Genomic DNA, 24,542 nt, shown 5'->3' with positions numbered 1-24,542 from the left:
GATCCAAAGACTGGCACTCAAGTGAAATGACTCGACACACTAAATGTCTGCTAAACTCTAAACACTGTGTTAGCATCTCAGCACCAGCGCTAAGCTAAAGGCCTTTCCTCCGCTAGCTGATGTGTTGGGACTGATCCGCTTGGTTTGGAATAATGAGCTGATTGTGTGTGTGTGTGTGAGAGAGAGAGAGAGAGAGAGAGAGAGAGAGAGAGAGAGAGAGAGAGAGAGAGAGAGAGAGAGAGAGAGAGAGAGAGAGAGAGATTTAGCTGAATTCATCAGGAATAATTAGTGTCTGTGGTTAGAGGTCATTGTGTGTGTGTGTGTGTGTGTGTGTGTGTGTGTGTGTGTGTGTGTGTGTGTGTGTGTGTGTGTCTTTTAACCGAGTTCACAAGTTTAAATCTGGCTGTAATTTGTGCTGGTATTTTGAGTTAAATGATTTTATTTTGAGTCCCTCCCTTCCTCCTGTTATTCTTGCTGAGCTGGGGATTAGTATGTTGTTTTAAACTCACTTGAGACACCAAATTTGATCGAATTACTCCATGAAGTCTCGTTCTGCTTCGAATGCTAGTGTGTGTTATTAGTGTTAACCGAGACAAACCAGAAAAACAAACAAAAAAAAAGAAGCAAAATTGTCTGATTAGCAGTCGTAGTCGTGGTCCATGCTAGCGCAGCTAGTTCAGGCCTCTAAGACTCGCTTATGGAGTGAAACCGCACCAACAGAAAATAATGTAACTCGTCTAATTCAGAAAAAAAGTAGTTCGGCTGTTCCTGATTTTTGTGCTAGTTGAAAATCAGTTGCAGATTTATAGTATATAGCTATGTTTAGTATTGTTAGCTAAACATGCAGCCAAAACTGGCACAGAGTATTATTATAGGAGCTAGCTAGCAGCTAAACCCAAACTAAACAGCTAGCTAGCAAAAGACAGAACACTGAAGATACACTCGTGATCATCTCTAGGTTTTCTGCTAGTCAGGATAATAATCTGCATGTAACTAAAGGCATGTGAACGTACAATAAACAAAAAAGCTAGTCAGATTGGAATTTAGCTGCTGTTACTCTCTGAGAGACTTTGGCATTTAAATACTAAGCAAACCCAGTAAACAAATTATTTTGATCATAATTATGTTTATTTTTCATTTATTTAATATTCAATATTAAATGTTCAATATTTCTTATATTAATAATAACTGTCCATTAATAATAAATAACTATTTTAATAAATATTCAATATTTTAAATGAACTACTTAACAGAATTATTTTCAATTATTTCAATAATAATTTCAATATTGTAATAGTCATTTCGTTCATTATTTTACATGAAGTAATAGCTTAAATTAGTATTTTTTTTTATGACTCTGTGACAGATGAGGTCAAAGGTCAAAGGTCAACGAATGTCAACGTTCCCCAAAGCAAAATGAAAATCAAATCATGGCTATTTGTTTTCTTGTTCCGCTTCCCATGAGCCTCTGCTTCACATCAGACCTAAAATAACTCCACCAGCACGACCCTACATGTGAGCTGACCTCCAAGCGAACTCCAGGATTCCACGAGGAAACATTTCACGCTGAAACACACTTCCTGCGTTTCCCCTCATTTTTCACCCATTAATGAGCGAGTGTTAGCATTTCAGGCCCGATGTCGAGGCTGGTTTACTGTGAGAAACTTTTCACGTCACGTCTGAGAGTTTAACGTGCCTCTAACAGCCTAAACCGAGCAGAGCGGCATGCTGCGGTGCGGTGCGGCGCAGTGCAGTGTGGCTTCTCAGACGTGACATCACACACCAAGAATTCACCTCCCTCACCCCTGGCATGCTAATAGCGCTAATCTGAGTGAGCTGTCACTGTTAGCGACGTGTAACTCTACAGTGTAACTCTATAGCACTCAGTCTCATGTGTCCTGAAACACCAGAACATGAAGCAGCTCCAATTACACCAAGTTAAGAAACATGAAAGATTTAGGATAATTAAACCCTGAGTCAGGTGTCCAGGAAGCCAGGTTTCTGCTCATCATTTATCACAGACCGGTACAGATCTGTGAAGTAATACTCCTGAGACACACACACTCCTATAATACTCCTGAGACACACACACTCCTATAATACTCCTGAGACACACACACTCCTATAATACTCCTGAGACACACACACTCCTATAATACTCCTGAGACACACACACACTCCTATAATACTCCTGAGACACACACACACTCCTATAATAATACTCCTGAGACACACACACTCCTATAATAATACTCCTGAGACACACACACACACACCTATAATAATACTCCTGAGACACACACACTCCTATAATAATACTCCTGAGACACACACACACACCTATAATAATACTCCTGACACACACACACACACACCTATAATAATACGCCTGAGACACACACACACACCTATAATAATACTCCTGAGACACACACACCTATAATAATACTCCTGAGACACACACACTCCTATGATAATACTCCTGAGACACACACACCTATAATAATACTCCTGAGACACACACACCTATAATAATACTCCTGAGACACACACACACCTATAATAATACTCCTGAGACACACACACACCTATAATAATACTCCTGAGACACACATACACCTATAATAATACTCCTGAGACACACACACCTATAATAATACTCCTGAGACACACACACCTATAATAATACTCCTGAGACACACATACACCTATAATAATACTCCTGAGACACACACACCTATAATAATACTCCTGAGACACACACACCTATAATAATACTCCTGAGACACACACACACCTATAATAATACTCCTGAGACACACATACACCTATAATAATACTCCTGAGACACACACACCTATAATAATACTCCTGAGACACACACACCTATAATAATACTCCTGAGACACACATACACCTATAATAATACTCCTGAGACACACACACACCTATAATAATACTCCTGAGACACACACACACCTATAATAATACTCCTGAGACACACACACACCTATAATAATACTCCTGAGACACACACACACCTATAATAATACTCCTGAGACACACACACCTATAATAATACTCCTGAGACACACACACACCTATAATAATACTCCTGAGACACACACACACCTATAATAATACTCCTGAGACACACATACACCTATAATAATACTCCTGAGACACACATACACCTATAATAATACTCCTGAGACACACATACACCTATAATAATACTCCTGAGACACACACACACCTATAATAATACTCCTGAGACACACATACACCTATAATAATACTCCTAAGACACACACACTCCTATAATAATACTCCTGAGACACACATACACCTATAATAATACTCCTAAGACACACACACTCCTAAAATAATACTACTAAGACACACACACCTATAATAATACTCCTGAGACACACACACACTCCTATAATACTCCTGAGACACACACACCTATAATAATACTCCTGAGACACACACACACCTATAATAATACTCCTGAGACACACACACCTATAATAATACTCCTGAGACACACACACCTTTAATAATACTCCTGAGACACACACACTCCTATGATAATACTCCTGAGACACACACACCTATAATAATACTCCTGAGACACACACACCTATAATAATACTCCTGAGACACACACACCTATAATAATACTCCTGAGACACACATACACCTATAATAATACTCATGAGACACACACACCTATAATAATACTCCTGAGACACACATACACCTATAATAATACTCCTAAGACACACACACTCCTAAAATAATACTACTAAGACACACACACCTATAATAATACTCCTGAGACACACACACACCTATAATAATACTCCTGAGACACACACACACCTATAATAATACTCCTGAGACACACACACCTATAATAATACTCCTGAGACACACACACTCCTATGATAATACTCCTGAGACACACACACCTATAATAATACTCCTGAGACACACACACCTATAATAATACTCCTGAGACACACACACACCTATAATAATACTCCTGAGACACACATACACCTATAATAATACTCCTGAGACACACACACCTATAATAATACTCCTGAGACACACACACCTATAATAATACTCCTGAGACACACATACACCTATAATAATACTCCTGAGACACACACACACCTATAATAATACTCCTGAGACACACACACACCTATAATAATACTCCTGAGACACACACACACCTATAATAATACTCCTGAGACACACACACCTATAATAATACTCCTGAGACACACACACCTATAATAATACTCCTGAGACACACATACACCTATAATAATACTCCTGAGACACACACACACCTATAATAATACTCCTGAGACACACACACACCTATAATAATACTCCTGAGACACACACACACCTATAATAATACTCCTGAGACACACATACACCTATAATAATACTCCTGAGACACACATACACCTATAATAATACTCCTGAGACACACATACACCTATAATAATACTCCTGAGACACACACACACCTATAATAATACTCCTGAGACACACATACACCTATAATAATACTCCTAAGACACACACACTCCTATAATAATACTCCTGAGACACACATACACCTATAATAATACTCCTAAGACACACACACTCCTAAAATAATACTACTAAGACACACACACCTATAATAATACTCCTGAGACACACACACACCTATAATAATACTCCTGAGACACACACACACCTATAATAATACTCCTGAGACACACACACCTATAATAATACTCCTGAGACACACACACTCCTATGATAATACTCCTGAGACACACACACCTATAATAATACTCCTGAGACACACACACCTATAATAATACTCCTGAGACACACACACACCTATAATAATACTCCTGAGACACACATACACCTATAATAATACTCCTGAGACACACACACCTATAATAATACTCCTGAGACACACATACACCTATAATAATACTCCTGAGACACACACACCTATAATAATACTCCTGAGACACACACACACCTATAATAATACTCCTGAGACACACACACACCTATAATAATACTCCTGAGACACACACACCTATAATAATACTCCTGAGACACACACACCTATAATAATACTCCTGAGACACACATACACCTATAATAATACTCCTGAGACACACACACACCTATAATAATACTCCTGAGACACACACACACCTATAATAATACTCCTGAGACACACACACACCTATAATAATACTCCTGAGACACACATACACCTATAATAATACTCCTGAGACACACATACACCTATAATAATACTCCTGAGACACACATACACCTATAATAATACTCCTGAGACACACATACACCTATAATAATACTCCTAAGACACACACACTCCTATAATAATACTCCTGAGACACACATACACCTATAATAATACTCCTAAGACACACACACTCCTAAAATAATACTACTAAGACACACACACCTATAATAATACTCCTGAGACACACACACTCCTGTAGTAATACTCCTGACACACACACACACCTATAATACTCCTAAGACACGCACACTCCTATAATAATACTACTAAGACACACACTCCTTGAATAATACTCCTGAGACACACACACTCATAAAATAGTAATCCTGACACACACACACACACATAATAATACTGTTTTGTAGTTTGCAGCTACCTAATATGAACATTTATTAGCATATTTACATAAGCTAAATTAATACAAAAGTGCACTGACACACAAACTCCTGTACACACACACACTCACACACACACACACACACAGTGGTGTTCATAGTTAGTTTATAATTGACTGACTATATTTAGTTTTAGTGTTGTTTTGGTTGCTCCACACATTGGTTGGGTTGTGTGTGTGTGTGTGTGTGTGTGTGTGTGTGTGTGTGTGTGTGTGTGTGTGTGTGTGTGTGTGTGTGTGTGTGTGTGGATGACGTGCTCTCACTGGAGTGTACAGTATTCTCTGGCCCACATTCTGCACTCCCCAAAATTGTATGTTTTGTATTATTCTCTCTCTCTCTCTCTCTCTCTCTCTCTCTCTCTCTCTCTTTGTTGCTTTTTGTGTGTAACAATCGCCATCACTTTCTGTCTCTCAAATTGTTTCTCTCTCTCTCTCCCTCGCTCACCCCATCTCTCTCTCTCTCTCTCTCTCTCTCTCTCTCTCTCTCTCTCTCTCTCTCTCTCCACCTGCAGTGAGAAAAGTGAAAAGCTGTTCATCTTTTGTTTGTCTTTTCTTTGCTCTAACGGCCTCGACAGTGAACAAGCTGCATGTTTAAGTCCTGAAATCAAACCCACACACACACACACATACACTCACACACACATATACACTCACTCACACTCACACACACACACACACACACACACACACACACACACACACACACACACACACACAATCACAGTGGATCAACACACTACACAAAATACAAAACGGTGCTTTTTTATTTTCACACACAATAAATACTGGTTTCTGATTGGTTGCCAAGGCATCTGTTGTTTTCCTATATATTTCTCGTCATCAACGTTATGTAGCCGTGTTAGGATGTAACCACGGTAACAAAAAAAATTACGCTTTTCCATCAAGTGACAGAATAAAGAGGGAAAAATCTAACTTAAATATTTACAAAATAATAATACAATGAATTCTTAGCCTTTTCTTAAAATGCACAATAATTTAATATTACAATTAATTTAATACCAGCAGCTGTAAAATTGTAATAGAATTATTTTGTCATGCATCATAAAAAAGAAAGTCATGACATGTTTTTCCAGACATCTTTTAATAAAAATGTTTTATTTTGAACAAAATAAAAAGTAAAAAGTTTTAGTTTTTTCATTTAATTTAAAACATTTTTAACATTAAATATTTTATATATTTTATTCCCTGCACGATCAAAGCTTTATCTTTAAACAGTACATAAAAAGTTAATAATAATAACAATAATAATAATGATAATAATAACAATAATAATAATAATGATAATAATAATGATAATAATAACAATAATAATAATAATGATAATAATAATGATAATCATTATTATTATCATTATTATTATCATTATTATTATATAAAAAATAATATTTCTGTACATTTTTCTCTATATACAAAGGTTACATTCCTGTTACACCTCTTCACCCCTGAGCGTGTGAACGATGGCGATGCTGTTAACAAAGAAACACAAACGAAGGCTTTCATTAATCACAACAAGAAACAGTCAGGCGACTTTTTTTAAGGACATTTTTATTCGTGAGCCTCTAATTGCCGCCTGCTGGGTTTTTTACTCTGTTGAGGTGACAGCAGGTGAAAACAAGTCCTGTGTTTTTTTTAAGAAGGTGGGTGTAGAATTTTAAATGGGGCCCCTCCTGCGCACACACACACACACACACACACACACACACACACACACACACACACACACACACGAAACCCCATACAAATTTCTCTTTACCCCATCAGTGCTCTGTCCATCGAAGCAACTATAATTTCATAAGAAATCATAATATTTTTGATTTTTAAAGAAATGAATCGTTTCCTCAAAGAAGTAGATATTTACGTATTACATTGCTTTAAAAAAAATATTTTTTCCACCTTCATTTTTCCCACCGTGTTTTTATTAACAATATTTTCACCACGTTGATGCCCATGCTCAAATATATACCATGGTCGGTATAGTAACCGCGTCATTCAGAGACTATTATTATTCAGACACTGAGGGCATTGAGACAGTGAGACAGACACACAGAGGCCACGCCTCCTACACTGAGACAGACACACAGAGGCCACGCCTCCTACACTGAGACAGACACACAGAGGCCACGCCTCCTACACTGAGACAGACACACAGAGGCCACGCCTCCTACACTGAGACAGACACACAGAGGCCACGCCTCCTACACTGAGACAGACACCCAGAGGCCACGCCTCCTACACTGAGACAGACACACAGAGGCCACACCTAATACACTGAGACTGGCACACAGAGGCCACGCCTCCTACACTGAGACAGACACACAGAGGCCACACCTAATACACTGAGACTGACACTGAGATAACTCTCCTCCTACACTGACACTAAGACAGAGGCCACGCCTCTTATGTTGAGACCATGCCTCCTACACTGAGACGGACACAGAGGCCACGCCTCCTACACTGAGATCAACACAGAGGCCACGCCTCCTACACTGAGACCGACGCAGATGCTACGCCTCGTACAATGAGACCAACACATAGGCCACGCCTTTTGAACTGAGACTGACACAGAGGCCACGCCTCCTACACTGAGACCGACATAGAGGCCACACCTCATACACTGAGACCGACACAGAGGCCACGCCTTGTACACTGAGACTGACACAGAGGCCACGCCTCCTACACTGAGACCAACACAGAGGCCATGCCTCGTACACTGAGACCGACACAGAGGCCATGCCTCCTACACTGAGACCGACACAGAGGCCACGCCTCCTACACTGAGATCAACACAGAGGCCACGCCTCCTACACTGAGACCGACGCAGATGCCACGCCTCGTACAATGAGACCAACACATAGGCCACGCCTTTTGAACTGAGACTGACACAGAGGCCACGCCTCCTACACTGAGACCGACATAGAGGCCACACCTCATACACTGAGACCGACACAGAGGCCACACCTTGTACACTGAGACCGACACAGAGGCCACGCCTCCTACACTGAGACCGACACAGAGGCCATGCCTCCTACACTGAGACTGACACAGAGGCCACGCCTCCTACACTGAAACCACACCTTGTACACTGAGACCAACACATAGGCCACGCCTTCTGCATTAAGACTGACACACAGAGGCCACGCCTCCTACACTAGCTTTACATTTCATGTTGCGCTATTTACTGAAGGGATGTTGGTAAAGTTCCCACAGTGTGATGTGGTGGGTGTGATGGAATTGTGTGTGTGTGTATGTGTGTGTGTGTGTGTGTGTGTATGAAATGTTTATGTAAATGGTAAAATAAAACTGTGACTTGAAAATTATGGAAAAATCCCATCAGATTGAAAGCCCACTCGTCTGATGGACTGAACCCTGGGTGGTAATTAAGCGTCACCTGAAAACAAACGTTTTTAAAATGTATTTTTATTCATGAATCTTAAACACAATGTCACCATCACTAATAAACCTGCTCCCTCTGAACCCCCTCGTCGTGTTTTCGGGGCTCCTTCTGGTTTGTAGCAGGCGCCCCCCCTGATTCCCTCACCCCACACCACCCCGCCCCACACACACACACTTCCCCCTCCTCCCGGTGTATTTTGGAGGCATCCGTGATCTGAATACTAATGAGCCTTCTTTTTTGGGAGATTGATTTCCATTTGGAAGCAGGACGAGGGGTCCCCTCTCTCTCTCTCTCTCCATCACCCTCTCTCCACTCCTCCGCCCCCCGTTTCTTCTTAACCGTTCTTTTTGTTCGGCACTCACCCACAATCAAGGCGACGCCTCACTTCTGATTTCGAAGCGCACTTTATTTTTTGGAGGTGTTCACTACACACAAGCTAACAAAGTAACATTACGAAGTATTATGTTTGCCTCCATTTAATGGGCGGAGTTTCTGCCCCCCTATTTTTTTCCGAAGCTTGGAATTGCTTTGATTTCAGCATGTGTATCTTTGCTCAAACACGTTTTCTCTGAGACACGTTTTCTCAGTGTGGCACCAAGCAATCGCTCTGTTCTGTATACAAATATAGACAAACGTTTCAGAGCAAAATTTCTACTAATAATATTTTTATTTTACGGCCACAAAAAATAAATAAATAAATCAATAAAAATTAAACAAAATAATAATTTAAATTGAATTGGTCATTTTAATGATTACGTAGATTCTTTAAAAGTTAAATATTTACATTTCTCATTTTAATTCTAAAAGTAATCAATGTTATTTAATTAAACAATGTGAAATTAGAATTTGTTACTTTATATTTGAATTAACTTTTGCAATTTTTAAGACTTATTTTTAAGAAAATTATTTCAAATTATTAAAAAAATTAAAAAATAAAAATTGATATGAGAGTAAAGTGCATTGCGACATTGTGTAGATTTGCCTTAATTGGAAATATAAAAAGATCAGGAATAAAAGAGCAAATTATTCTAAAAATTAGCATAACACCGCAGATCAAACACGTCCATTAGAGCTTTTTTTCATCCTCCACTTCTCCATCCCTTTATCTTCATTCTTTTTTCCCCCTCTGTGTTACCTCCCGAGAGTATAATCTCTCGGACGCCTATGTGTTAAGTACGTACCTGGCAACCGAGTGAGAACATGAATGCTAAATTCTGTTCACCATTTACAGCTTAAAAACAAACAAACCCATAAATAGGGCGGCAAATTTGCTGAAAAAATGCGCTAAAGGCTAAGTTTAAAAGCAAAAGGTCCAAATCTGCACTTCATTGGCACCAGATAATAAAATAATAACCAGAGATCTGTGCAGATAGACTGGGATCCAACTAAATAGCAACCCCCCCCACCACCCCACCCCTCCTGCGCGGCCCGCGGCTTCAGAGTCATCCGTTTTTCTCGCTCCTGTTTAATCTCGGTGCTCTTTGTGAAAGGAGACGACACCAGACGCTGTTCTTCCTCCTCTGCCGCGTCTCCAGTCGAGTCTAGTGTGTTTCCAAGCAGCAATAAAAGCAGCGTGGGGCTCTGGGCTAATAACGCCGGGGCCGACGATCTTAGCGCCAGCTAACGATTAGCACACAGAGCAGAAAAGCAGAGTTAAGAGAGAAGAGATCAAACAGGAGGGAAAGAAAATGGAAGCACCACGAGGGCCACTTTGCTGTTTGAACGCTTTAGCCAGGAATAACAATCCATAATTCATGAGCCTCCGTCTAGCCCACAGACACACAGCCAACATCGCATTTATTATTCATCGCATACACCTCACGTGTCGAGCTTTCAAACTAATGGATTGCAAGTGCAAAGGGTTTTGAAGTTTTCCCGTGTTACGCGAATCAAGGGCGATCTCGCTCCGTTTTGCAACGTGAAAACGGAAAAGGTTACGCTGGTAGAAATTAGATGGTGGAATTAGCATCAGGAGGAAAATGGAAAGAATTTTTATCCCAGATTTTTTACACCGAGCTGCATGACAAGGCAAAATAAAATGGGAGCAGAAATGAAGAGTTCCTTCAACTGTGTCCTAGCTTGAGTCATGCGATTTGGCTAGCACACACACGGGGGGAGAGAGAGAGAGAGAGAGAGAGAGAGAGAGAGAGAGAGAGAGAGAGAGAGAGAGAGAGAGAGAGAGAGAACGTGGGAGAATTCCACACTGAGGTCATACACCTCAAATAAACCCAAGCAAATGAGAAAAGGCCTTTGATATCAAGTTCAGGACTATTTTTATTTCTCCAAACTCACTTGGCCTGAAGGTCATAAAATGCTTACATTATCCACACACACTGACCTTCAGACATGGTTCTGTGTCTGATTTGGTGGCATTTTGCATTTTTCTTATAATCTATTATTAGACTTATTATAGTGCATTATTTATACTATTGTACTACAGGGATTATTACATTATTTATAGTGCACTACAGAGAATATTTCAGGCTTTATAATGCACAACAGAAATTATTATTGGCTTTATAATGCACTACTGAGCCTAGTACATATTTTATAGTGCACTACAGGGATTAGTACAGGCTTTATTATGAATTACAGGGATTATCACAGGCTTTATAATGCACTACAGGGATTGGTACAAATTTTATAGTGTACTACAGGGATTAGTGCAGGCTTTATAATGTACTACAGGGATTAGTATAGGCTTTATAATGCACTACAGGGATTGGTACACATTTTATAGTGTACTACAGGGATTAGTGCAGGCTTTATAATGTACTACAGGGATTAGTACAGGCTTTATAATGCACTACAGGGATTATTACAGGCTTTATAATGCACAACAGGGATTAGTACCGGCTTTATAATGAACTACAGGGATTATTCATACTTCATAGTGCACTACAGGGATTATTACATTCTTTATAGTGCACTACAGAGAATATTTCAGGCTTTATAATGCACAACAGAAATTATTATTGGCTTTATAATGCACTACTGGGACTAATATATATTTTATAGTGCTCTACAGGGATTAGTACAGGCTTTATTATGCATTACAGGGATTATCACAGGCTTTATAATGCACTACAGGGATTGGTACACATTTTATAGTGTACTACAGGGATTAGTGCAGGCTTTATAATGCACTACAGGGATTAGTACAGGCTTTATAATGCACTACAGGGATTATTACATACTTCATAGTGCACTACAGGGATTATTACATGCATTAAAGAAGGATAATTGCAGGATTTATAATGCACTACACTGATTAGATCATACTTTATAGTGCACTACAAGGATTCTTACAGGCCTTATAATGCACTACAGGTATTAGTACAAGCTTTATAATGCACTATGGGAATTAATACATGCTTCACAGTGCACTACCGGTATTATTACAGGCTTTATAATGTTCTACATTGGGCAAAACACCAGATGTTTTATCAACAAATTGTCCATCAGCCTCGTACTTAAGTGACTTTCACAATAATAAGTTCTATGAGGAACGGAGCCACAGCGGAGCCACAGCGGAGCCACAGCTGAAGACTCCGCAGCTCCTGAACGTGGCACCGGAGTGTTGGACAGGTTGACGTCAGTGCTGAGAAGCAGCAGAGAGGGGGCAGTGACAGCTCGTTTTTAATCTATAAACAAATCGGTCAGTTTATTAAGACGACAGGGAAATACTATCAGCTGTCGTGTCTCTCATGCGAGTCATGGATTTCTCTGCACCACCGGACTGCTGTCTTTTCCTCACTTCTCTCAGGTCTAATATATAAAGAATAATGTACAAAATGAGCTATAAGACAAACTATAACACTATGAAGTCTATATTACTACAACTGAGCAAAACCTACAAGTCATGATACATTATATAGCCTATATTACAATATGTACAGTAAGCCTGTAATGAGGCCTACTGTATATTACACTATAAGGCAAAGCACAACAAAGGATAGATTATGACGTAGAATACACTCTGATGTTTGTAATACATTATAAAGCATTTAAATGGTTATTCATACTTCATAAGTTTGTGTGATTTGTATGACTGCATGTGATACACAACTCGAACAGTAAATTACTAATAAAAATAAAATATAGGTTGTAAATCTTGCCCTTTTGTAGCCTGTATGATGCAACCGTTGCACCGTCTTCCACCCGGACCACGTGTCGTATTACAGGAACGTTGTAATAATGTGTTCATGTTCTGAACAGTCAGGAGGTTTGGATTGACCTGTTTTCAGTAATGATTATTCTGTAAGCGTACGCTGCTTAGATCAGGTTCGGCCTGTTAGACGTGACGGGTGGGACGAAACACCAAATAAATAAGAATAAACGACACGGTGTACTTACATAAATACCTGCACAGGGATCCTCTCCTTCTCTTTAACCAAGATGTTTTAATTTACCGGAGGAATTAAACCTGTTAGCACACACTCACCATCACACACACCACTCACCTGAGTTCAGCTGCAACCAGTCAAACCTCTACCAATCAACGGAAATTATTACATGCTGACTAATGTACATTTGTATCTACAGACAGCCGGTTAGAGTGCCTATTTTAATATAATATAAATAAATAAATTAATTAATTAATTAATTTTTAACATAAGAACAAAAAACGAGATAAACAGCTACATTATTCATCAGTCACACACCCAAAAGATTTTAATGTAGCTAAGCTAACAGAACAAAACACAAATCACAAATCATGGCACCATGTGTTGCTTTTGTATGTCCTGTTAAATAGCGTTTTAATATTTAGGAAACCGGCAAAAACTATGGGAAATGGGTTGCCATGACACCCCAGCAGCGAACGGCTGTACGCAGGGGAGGGGTGTATTCGTTTATGTAATATAGTAAAGCTACGTTCATTATTAATCGGCGCAGCCATTATGCTGATTACAGTCTTCATCTAGGTGTACCTGCTGGGTCACGTTCACCATCTCCGTATCAGATCGGCTTGTTTACAGTTTAGTGTGACGGATATGGGCAAAGGGGTTCGGAACGGCGCCTTCCTCTGAGACGCAATCATTCCAACCCCACTGGTCTCACAGGACATGTTCAGGCAAAGGTTCAGAAGAAACTGGTTTTGCGTCTACGCTGCCTCCCCAAAAGGTCTTTCCCTGTGACCTCAGCATGAACTTCTCCTGGAGAGCTCCGTACAGCTAAAACAAAACAGACCACTCTGGATCACTTCTCTTTTTTCCAGCAATGGTTAGCAAAAGCCGCAGGGCTCCTTGTGGCTTAAAGGAGAGTTTTCTCCCAAAACCACCCACGATAAAGTTAACCCCTGGGTTTCTAACACTGACCCTGGATTTGTGCTCCTGTTCCCCTTTAGAACACATGGATCTGAGTTTATCTTATAACCTCCTGATTTACAAGTGTCTCCACACACTCAAACCTGTTAACACACACACACACACACACACACACACACACACACACACACACACACACTTCTTGTTGTTCTGCAAGTTTTCACAAGAATCTTTTCACCCAGTTACATCACGTAACTGCACGTTCTGAATCAATCAGTAGAAAAATACTAGCAAAATGAAAATAAATCAATTTGTAATAAATTTATAAAATTAATTTTATTAATGAATCAATATTAAAAATAATTACATATATTATCTCTGTAAAATAAAAAAAATATATTGTGCTACAGAGCTGGATTTTGACTGGTCATAAGGCGTGCGAGTGTATTTTATTTATTTTTTTAAATGACTTGTTCATGGAAGGAGTTTTCAGTGTCTGTGCTTTTCAACAGCGCTTTTTATCATTAATCTCAAGAGAAAAGGGGGAAAAAAGACATGGAAACAAGGAATGGGAGTGAAAATTGATTGTTTTATTTTAGTTACATTTGATTTTTTAAAGATATATATTTTTTAATACTTCTGTCAGGAAGGATTCAGCTCCATATGAACCATTCTGAAGGAGCTGTGGAGCTGAAGCAGCTGATCTGATGGGACTCAACACAAGAGCAAAACAGTTTGAGGGCAGGAAGTGCCTAAAGTCAGCTCATTACCTGCCCTTTGTGATAGCATCAATAACCCAGCCACATTAGCTGTGCTTTATGAGCCAAACACCACTCCCTGTCGTTTTTGTCTGGGCTGGACCGTCATGTAATAACCAGCTTCAAGCGCTCTCTGTCTCTCAGAGAAAACCTCTCAGGATCATTTCTTTCCCAGGACCGACTGGGCCGGGTCGCTCTGGAGGCAGACAGAGATGCTTCTGCAGGACCTTTAATAGCTGCAGGGCGTCGTAAAGTGGTCCATTTTTGGCTTTCTGATTGCTAGGTGTCGTCACAGGATGAAGAAAAGTTTCACACCAAAAACAGTGTGTTGGCATAGCTAAACGCTAAAATACAGACTTCTCTTTGCTAGCATGGATTATTCCATGGTTACTAGCTTTATCATTAATGAAAGCTACATTTCTGCTGAAATGTAAATATTCACACCACAGCAAATATAATATATTTATACTTTTAGTGTATCAGTTCGGATAAGCGGTAGAAAATGAGTGAGTGAGTGAGTGAGTGAGTGAGTGAGTGAGTGAGTGAGTGAGTGAGTGAGTGAGTGAGTGTATCAGTTAACATTGCTAATTCTCATTTTTTGCTAGCTGGGTTAGCTTTAAAAATGCAAGCATTTCTAAACAAAAATGTAAAAGTGTTCTTCTAAATCTGGTCAGGTTTGTTCAGGTTTGTTAGCTAACTAGATTACAGGTTAGCTTCAGCAGTAAAAGTTTATAAAGGAAGGTAATACCGCATGTTGGCTAAGTGATTAGAAATAAAATAGACTAATGGTTAGATTGTGAGCTAGTGTTAGCTTATGTTAGACATCAGTTTTGCTCAAGAATTACTCTGACTTATTTATTTTGTAACTTGTGCTAACTTTCAAGGTATGTAACCTTGAATCCTCAGTTAAATGGTTTCATCCTGAGAAAATTAAGAACAAAAAGATAAATCCTCTCAGAAATCCAGTCAGATCAGCTCATGTTGCCTAGCGGGCTTGGGTTACAAAGAACCATGAGATTTCTCTGAGAATCCAGTCAGATCAGCTTATAGAAGCTAGATGCTTAACACCAGAAGAAAAAATTATGAAATGTATGAATGTGTTTTGAAATTCTTCTTAAAAAAAACATTCTACATTTGCTAAGTATTTGTTAGGTATTGGGTTAGCTCGTTCAAATCATTCTATCAAATTAGCTCATGTTATAGCTAAGGTCCTCTCAGAAATCCTTTCAGAGTGCCTCGACTTGCTAGCAAGTTAGTATTAGAGGTACAAACTATAAACAAAACATAAAAATCATCTCAGAAATCATGTCAGATTAACACATGTTAGTGCTAGTGCATTTAATGTTATGTTGATCATGTTAGCTAGCAGGATAGCGTTAGCACTAGACACTTATAAATAAGTTAGCTCATGTTAGCTCACTGGTTATCATTAGCAGAATTTCTCTCCTGAAGATATGTTTAGTTCATGACAGTCCAAAATCCTTTAAAGTGTAAACCTCACTGTGTATTTGCTCAGCATGCGTAGTGTAAACACACACACACACAAACACTGGAACACACTGACTCATCCTCTCCCTCTCTCTATTTACCTCACAGTTTCACTCAGTGACTCAGGATGAATCTTCCTCCTCCTCCTCGTTGCTGTTTCCTTGACGAGTCCCGACGTGAACATCGTGATCAATCACAGTTCTTTATGCTTGGTTATATAACCACCGGTTCCCTGTAGGGTTCTTTAGTCACAGCCCACAGAGAGATCTTATCTTGATCAAGGTGCAGAAAACACTCCCATGCTCTCTGGTTTTCTTCTGTCAAGATGAAAAATATGGTTTTTGATATGACCTTTGACCTTAAGTAGATCTGCACTGACTGAACACAAACATGCTGATGTGCAACGTCCTGTCAATCAACAAACATAACATTATTTTTATAGAGGTGGCCATTATGACTCCACCAGCCAACCCCCTACCCCCCACCCCCACTTGGCCCTGTCTCTGTAGTTTATCAACCTTGCTCATACTTTCCATGTCCCGTTATCTATTTAAAATAATCAGTCAAAATGGCTATTCAAATGTAGCTAGCTAATTGTTTGTGTAATAAACATCAGTCTAGCTAACTAACACTTCACAAGTTTTAGTAAACTCTTTAGCTATCTACAGTAGCTGTCAATTAGCACTAGCAAAAACTTCCTAATGGCCAGCTAGTCAAGCGTTTAACCAACCATGAGGAGGTTTTAGCTAGCTAAAACCTTACAGTCATCAAATCTTAGCTTTCTGCCATTATAAACCAAGTTAACAAGCTAATAGTTTTAAACACTATTATTATTAATATTATTATTATTATTATTATTATTATTATTATTATTATTATTATTATTCAATAGCTTGCTGACATTTCACTGTGATTGGTGAACTAGCTAGCTAGCTAAAACTTCCTCACAGATGTCGAACTCTTTGCTAACACATAATTTAGCCAGAGGATAAAGGCTAGAAACTAGCTCCCACTTCACACTTAGTGTTAAACTTTTAGCTAGCTAGCTAATGCTGATCATTAAGAACATTTAGCGCAGTTGTATTCATTCCTGTGTCTCTGTTTGGTGATCTTATCTTCTCTCTTTTTTTTAACACAGATTATTTTCCTCAAATAAATATGCGCCAGAAAAAAAAGAAAATCTTTCCAAGCCCAAAATGAAATGTAGTAAAATAAATGACTTGATGAAGCATTTCTCTGGATCTCCACATTATCTCAAGGTTAATAGCAAGCTGACATTCAGAAACGTTTAATAACCTAATAAAACAAAGACACACACACAAGACAGTTAAGCCTTAATAATCTCCGACTCACAGCACACAGAGCCTAATCAATTCATACCCACACAATCACACACAGTGATTCGAGGAAGGAGATGCTACTGCTACAGAGACGAGTCTTTGTCCAGTTTAGCTGTTTTATTTATTTATTTATTTTTATTATTATTTTTTTTTTTATATGAAGAATATTAGCTGTTACAGATGTTCTAAAGATATTTAACTCATCCTCATGCTCGGTTTTATTCAATCTTCACTCTCAGATTAGATTAGTGATGTGAGTTCACTGTACTAGCTACATGACTTTATACCAAAGACCTGAATTATAATCAGTGTTGAATTTCTGTGGTGAATGTGGAATAAACCATTCGGGGAAATGTGCCGTTAAAATAATCGACTCCACCACACATTTTACTATATCAACATCAAACAGACACGTGTTAAATATCAACACACTGTGTAGCACTTCAGCGAGTATCGGCATGACACAGAAGACAGGAAAAATACCCCCCCACCACCACCACCACCTCTCTCTGACTTGAAAATAAAGGTCACTTTAAAAGTCAAAATTCTCTCTCAGTAGCTCAGCTTTAATTTTTAACAAGCTTTAGTGGCATGACCATACACATGTACAGTATTGTCAAAGCATTCTTTATCTAACTCTCTATATGTATACAAGTTTCTCTCTCTCACTATCAACAAAATCTCTTTCTGCTGCTCAGTATCTCTATCAGTATCTCTCTCTCATTATCTATTCTGTCCATCCATGATCTAATGTGAAAAAGGTCACTTGAAAAGTCTCTCTCTCTCTCTCTCTCTCTCTCTCTCTCTCTCTCTCTCTCTCTCTCTCTCTCTCTCAGAATGTAAGCATGTCTCTCACCCTTAAAAGAAACCGGGGCATGAACACCAGCCTGGAAAGTCCCTTCTATGTAAACAGGCTATAATCACAGAGGTGTGAGGTTTGGCAGCACAACTAGGTTCAGACAAGGCCTGCTTACACCAGACGACCTTGTGTGTGTGTGTGTGTGTGTGTGTGTGTGTGTGTGTGTGTGTGTGTGTGTGTGTGTGTGTGTCTGTGTGTGTTTGAGTTTCTAGGCAGTTACACACAGTAATCGCTGCTTATAAAGGCAAATTATTGCCGAGCAGAAGGGTGATGTGAGTTCACTGATGACTTCTTCACTTCTAATGTTTTCTTTTCTTTCTTTCCCACTTCTAATTTATTATCCATCTTTTCTCAAATTTCACTCATCACTCCAAATCTCGCACAAATTTACAAAAATCTAAAAAAAAAAAATAAATATTAAAAAAAAAAACAAAAAAAAAACAGGGGTGTGCAAAAGTTTAGGCACCCCTATTCAAATTACATTACGAAACATATTAAACATTTCAATGGAATTAACTTTCTGTATGCAAACGTTAACGCAGACATACTTTATACACGATGAACTAAAATAAATAAATAAAATAACAATGTGGAATTTGCAAAAGCTGAGGCTTAATTGACTCATTAGAACTCATTAAGCAGGTCAAGAACCATCATTAGGAAGAACATATCCAGAGCGTAATAAATTCTCTGACTCGTCAAACCTTGTGCTAACAGTCAGCAGCTATGGGCTCCTCACAGCAGCTGACTAAGGATCTGAACATCATGCTAATTGATGCCTACAAAGCAGGGCTATAAAAAGAAAACGCTTTCCAGCTAACAATTTTCATTTAATTTCATTATGAATGTCAAGTAAATATCTGATAGATGATAGAGCAGACCAAAATGACCTCAATAACTTATAGGAAGGTGTAGCTTACACAGCAGCTCTGTGAACAACGTGATCTGCGTGGAGGAGTCTTATCCGTGACTTCACTAAAAAACAGTATTCAAATGAAGACAAAGCCATTTAAGGAAACCAGTGGATGGACAGATGTAGTAGAAAAAGGCCAGGTTTGGAGAAAATAAAGACATAAAGTTGAATGGCAGCCAGCAGCACAGGAAAACCCGAACATGAGCTACATCATAGAAAGTCAGAAAGTCAGTCATCAGTTTATTTATTTAAGTCCTTCTAAAGCAGGTTACAGTGATCAGTGAACAGATCATCACTGATGTACGTATGTGAGGTCTGCATGCGTTTGAGTTCAGCCAGTAAACAGGAACACTGCAGCCTTCACAGAACAACCAGCAGCCAATAGTGTTTTAAAACACACCGCTGTCTTCAGGTGGACTGCAGATCCGTTTCCGTCTCTCCGCCAAAAAAAATGCTACGGAGGAGAGAACGCCTGCGAGTTTGGTGGCTTTCACAAGTCGTTCATTTAGAGAAGCTCAGAGCAACGAACTCGTCTGAACCCCCGACGCTGGAATACACACACGCTCTCCTGCACCAAGTGGAGTTCATTAACATCTAGTAAAAATCTCCCACAGGAATCTCAATCACACACACACACACACACGCACACACACACACACACACACACACACACACACACACACACACACACACACACACACACACACACACACACACACACACACACACACATGCTGCCTAAAACAGCCTCAACTTGAACTGCATTCTGCTATTTTAAAGGCATTTAAAACAGAATGCTTGTTAACATGCTTCTATCTGTATCTATCACTCAGGGCTGTTAGACTGCTTTAGAACAGATTATAAACAAATCAGAAACTGATAGATGGATGGATGGATGGATGGATGGATGGATGGATGGATGGATGGAAGGAAGGAAGGAAGGAAGGAAGGAAGGAAGGAAGGAAGGAAGGAAGGAAACAGAGAGAAACAAAATTGAAGACACATTTTGGAGAGAGACAGATAGTGAAACACAACATTGGAGGAGAGACAGACAGAAGTAGACAGCTGGACAGATGGATGGAGTGCAATAGAAGGAAAGACAGAACGCAAGACAGATAGGAAGGGAGACAGACAAGTAGAGAGAGTCAGTAGGAGACAAAGATAGATGGAATGCAATAGAATAAAAGACAGACAGACTAAATGAGAGAATTTAAGATAAAAAGACAGACAGAAACAGAGACATACAGGAGGAGAGAAACAGGCAGATGATAAAGACACATACATGGAGAGACAAACGAGAGACTGAGAGAGAGAGACAGAGTGACAGTAAGAGACACAGGAGGTGATACAGGTACACAAGATTCACAGACAAAAACAGGAGAGACAGATAAGAGAATAGTTAATCGGAGCGAGCCAGACAGCAGGATGAGAGACAGGTAGAAGGACAGAGAGGTTTAAAGTACGAGAGAGGAGGGGAAACACTACATTTGATGGCGCTCCAGTATTACAGTCTACTGTTGGTCATTATATTTATAAGTGACATGTTTATATTGTTTTGATCAATGTTGCTATGGTAACACGTCTTCCCTAATCTAACCCCATCATATCTATGAGTAATCATCTCACAACCTCTGTTGCTTATCAGCTGCGTGTGAAGGGTTCAGAATCGATCCAAAACACCAGGTCCAGTCTGTGTGTGTGTGTCTGTGTGTGTGTTTCAGGGTGTATCCCTGCCTTGAGCTCAGCAAATCCCAAGATAGGCTCTGAATCGACCACAGCTCTAAACCAGTAAGTTTAGGAAAAGGAGGATCTGAACAGACAGGGTATGAAACGAGAACGTCTGGACGTCTGGAGGACGTTTTTGGATTTGGGAGCGACCGATGTTTCACTGAAGAATGGCAGGATCACACGGGGTGGGAGCTGAAAGAGGAAAGATAAGATAATCTTGTACAGGAAGTGGTGGACAGATTCAGCAGTCACCCATTCTGCTATTTCTGGATACATCTGGAATATGATCAAATCCCAAACCATCTGATTCCTCATGATTCTGTAAGACATGACGACAGGAATCAATGCCACAGTATTATAAAATAAATGTGATTCACTTACAAACAATTCAGTCTTTTTAAAACAAACACTGAATCGGTATCAATCACAATTCACTGAGTTGTTTGTGACCATGATTCTCTCCTATTCTGTTCACTCAGTGAATCGTTCCATACTGATGAGTTTCATCATAACCTTACTAGCTGGACTAGCAACCTAGCTACATTAGCTACCACTACTGAAGAACACAGTGTGATTGTCATGGTAACTTAACCTTATGATCAATGGCGAAAGTTTGATTTTGACATTGGTGGCGACATAATTTATTTGACACTGGTGGGGACAACATTCCCCGTATTTTGTGAATAAAACTGTTGTTATAAGAATACTTTCTTCTTCACATACCGGTAGCCTGCATGATCACGTTGCATATTGCTTCATACAACGGAATATAGCTGCCTGTCGACCTCGACACATTAGCGAGAAAGACAAAGCCAATCAAACAGCGACGTGGGTTAGAGAGGCAGGACTCAAAAAAGGCAAAGGCCAATAATTTTAGAGAGGTGAGTTATAGAGGCGGGATTCATTGTAGGGGGTAAATCTGTTAACCGTTTGTGTTCCACAAGTTGTGCTATTTTTTACAGAACGCTATATAAAATATTTTCATCTTATTTAATGATTCCTGGATAAATGTTAAATGAAATAAGTAAAAAAGCACAAGACACAGACGGATATCAGTGGTTATGTATAAATATATATAGGCTTGGTCGAATTATTGAGTGTTCCCTGGATATTGGTAGGGACATGTCCCTACCGTCCCTACCCAAATCGACACCCTTGCTTATGATATTCTGTTTGCTGTTAAATTATGGTTTGAAAACAAATCAGAAAAATGAAATAGAAGAAAAGGAATTAATGGAAAGAAAAATATTGAACAGAAGAAAGGCAAATGAGGAAAGAAAAAGAAAAAATTGTGAAAAGAACGAAAAAGAAAATGGATGGCTAGCTATGTTGGCTAAAATAAGAAGGACCAAAAATGTCGTACGGGCATGCGTACGTTAGCATATTCGTGAATATTTATAGGACCTGGTATATTTAATGAGGATAAATGTGTAGAGATGTTTAAGGCCTTTTCAATATGACCTTTAGGACGTTTCTATATGTTTGGCGGTTACATGATGATTTCTTCAGTTTCCGTGTGCTGCGTAGCAGGAGAAGTAGCTGAAGGTAGCAGCTGCTGGTGAAACGTTATCTCTGAAGGAACAATACAAAGCCGGAGCACACGCAGAGACCATACACGTGTTCCACCTGGAGCACCACACTGTCGTCCGGAGCCCACTGAAAAGCCTTTCTTCAGTTTGTGTGTGTGTGTGTGTGTAAGCTGCCTCCAGGCACTACATCTGCTAAACATTCAGGAAACTCAATCACTTAATGACTTGCGCCTCACAGAAGGTTGAAACTCGGGACGGTTGGTTGGAATGAATTACGCAGGTCGCCTGTGTCTTAATCCATTACACGAGACTCGCTGCACTGCTGGACATCTGTCACGCAACCAGATCTAAATCTGATCTCCTCCGGTTACTGAACTCGGACCGCTCAGCTTCTCTGACCTCGATTTTCACCTCCTCAGCTCTGATTTCACCTGATAGACACCCATTCATATCTATCTACAGATTCCTCATGCTCATGAGCACTCACACAAAGTAACAACGCTACACAAAGCTACAAAACAAAATACAACACTAAACAACAAAACGCTACACATCACTACATAACACTGCACAATGCTAAACAACACCCAACCCCACACTACATAAAAAACAATGCCACACAACACCCCACACTACACAAAACTACACAACAAAAGGCTAAACAACACTTCACAATGCCACACTACCCCACATTATACAACACAACAAAATACAACACTACACAACAAAATACTACACCACACAATGACACAAAACAAAATACTAAACAACACTACACAATAAAATGATACACCACACAATGCTACACAACAAAAGGCTAAACACTACACAATGCTACACTACCCCACACTGTACAACACTACAAAATACTACACCACACAATGCTACACAACACCACACAACACAACAAAACACACAGCACAATACACATCGACGTCCCTGAATTCGCAATATTTATTACAGAGTTGCTATATTTCAAAACATAAATAACAATAAATTTAAACAAATCCTGCATGAATTTAAAAAGTTTTAGCTTTTAAAAGCATCATTTAAAATTCAAAACATCTGAAAAAAAAAACTGCTGCTGCTGTCTGCTGCTTTCATGACTGAAACATTCTTTTCCACCTGTTACCTTGATAATCACAGAACTAAGAGCATTTAGCGACTTCCTGTCAGGTTAAAGTGACTTGAGAATGAGAATGCTGTTATCCTCTGAGACAAAGATAAGACGGTGTGCTGGCATAACCTGAAGTGGCTGAAACTAGCAAGCTGAACTACTAACTAACACTCGCTTTATTCAGCCCAACGCCCAATTTCTTGCTAGCAGCGCTGGACGTTAACGCGCCTGAGAATAGCGCATTACAGTGAACCACTGCTCCTCCTGATACATGATGCGCTTGACTCAGATTAAGATGAATGTGTCGCTGTTCAGAGCTAATTAACGCCCAGAAGACACGGCATGAAAATAACACGTCAAACCTAA

The 24,542-nt window shown here is 39.4% G+C and overlaps 1 long non-coding RNA gene across 6 annotated transcripts in view; it reads right to left on the bottom strand.

Moving 5' to 3' along the window:
- Window positions 1-24,542, bottom strand: part of LOC113648264 — a 75,765-nt gene that overhangs the window by 28,456 nt on the left and 22,767 nt on the right. For all 6 annotated transcript variants that reach the window (XR_007140151.1, XR_003441866.2, XR_007140152.1 and 3 more), the window contains one exon: window positions 16,792-17,007. This is a non-coding gene — a long non-coding RNA (uncharacterized LOC113648264). The remainder of the gene's footprint in view (window positions 1-16,791; window positions 17,008-24,542) is intronic.

Source organism: Tachysurus fulvidraco, chromosome 3 (genome assembly GCF_022655615.1).
Source record: "Tachysurus fulvidraco isolate hzauxx_2018 chromosome 3, HZAU_PFXX_2.0, whole genome shotgun sequence".
Lineage (NCBI taxonomy): Eukaryota > Metazoa > Chordata > Actinopteri > Siluriformes > Bagridae > Tachysurus > Tachysurus fulvidraco.
Note: the sequence above shows the minus strand (reverse complement) of the source record. Positions and strands in the feature narration are given on the sequence as shown.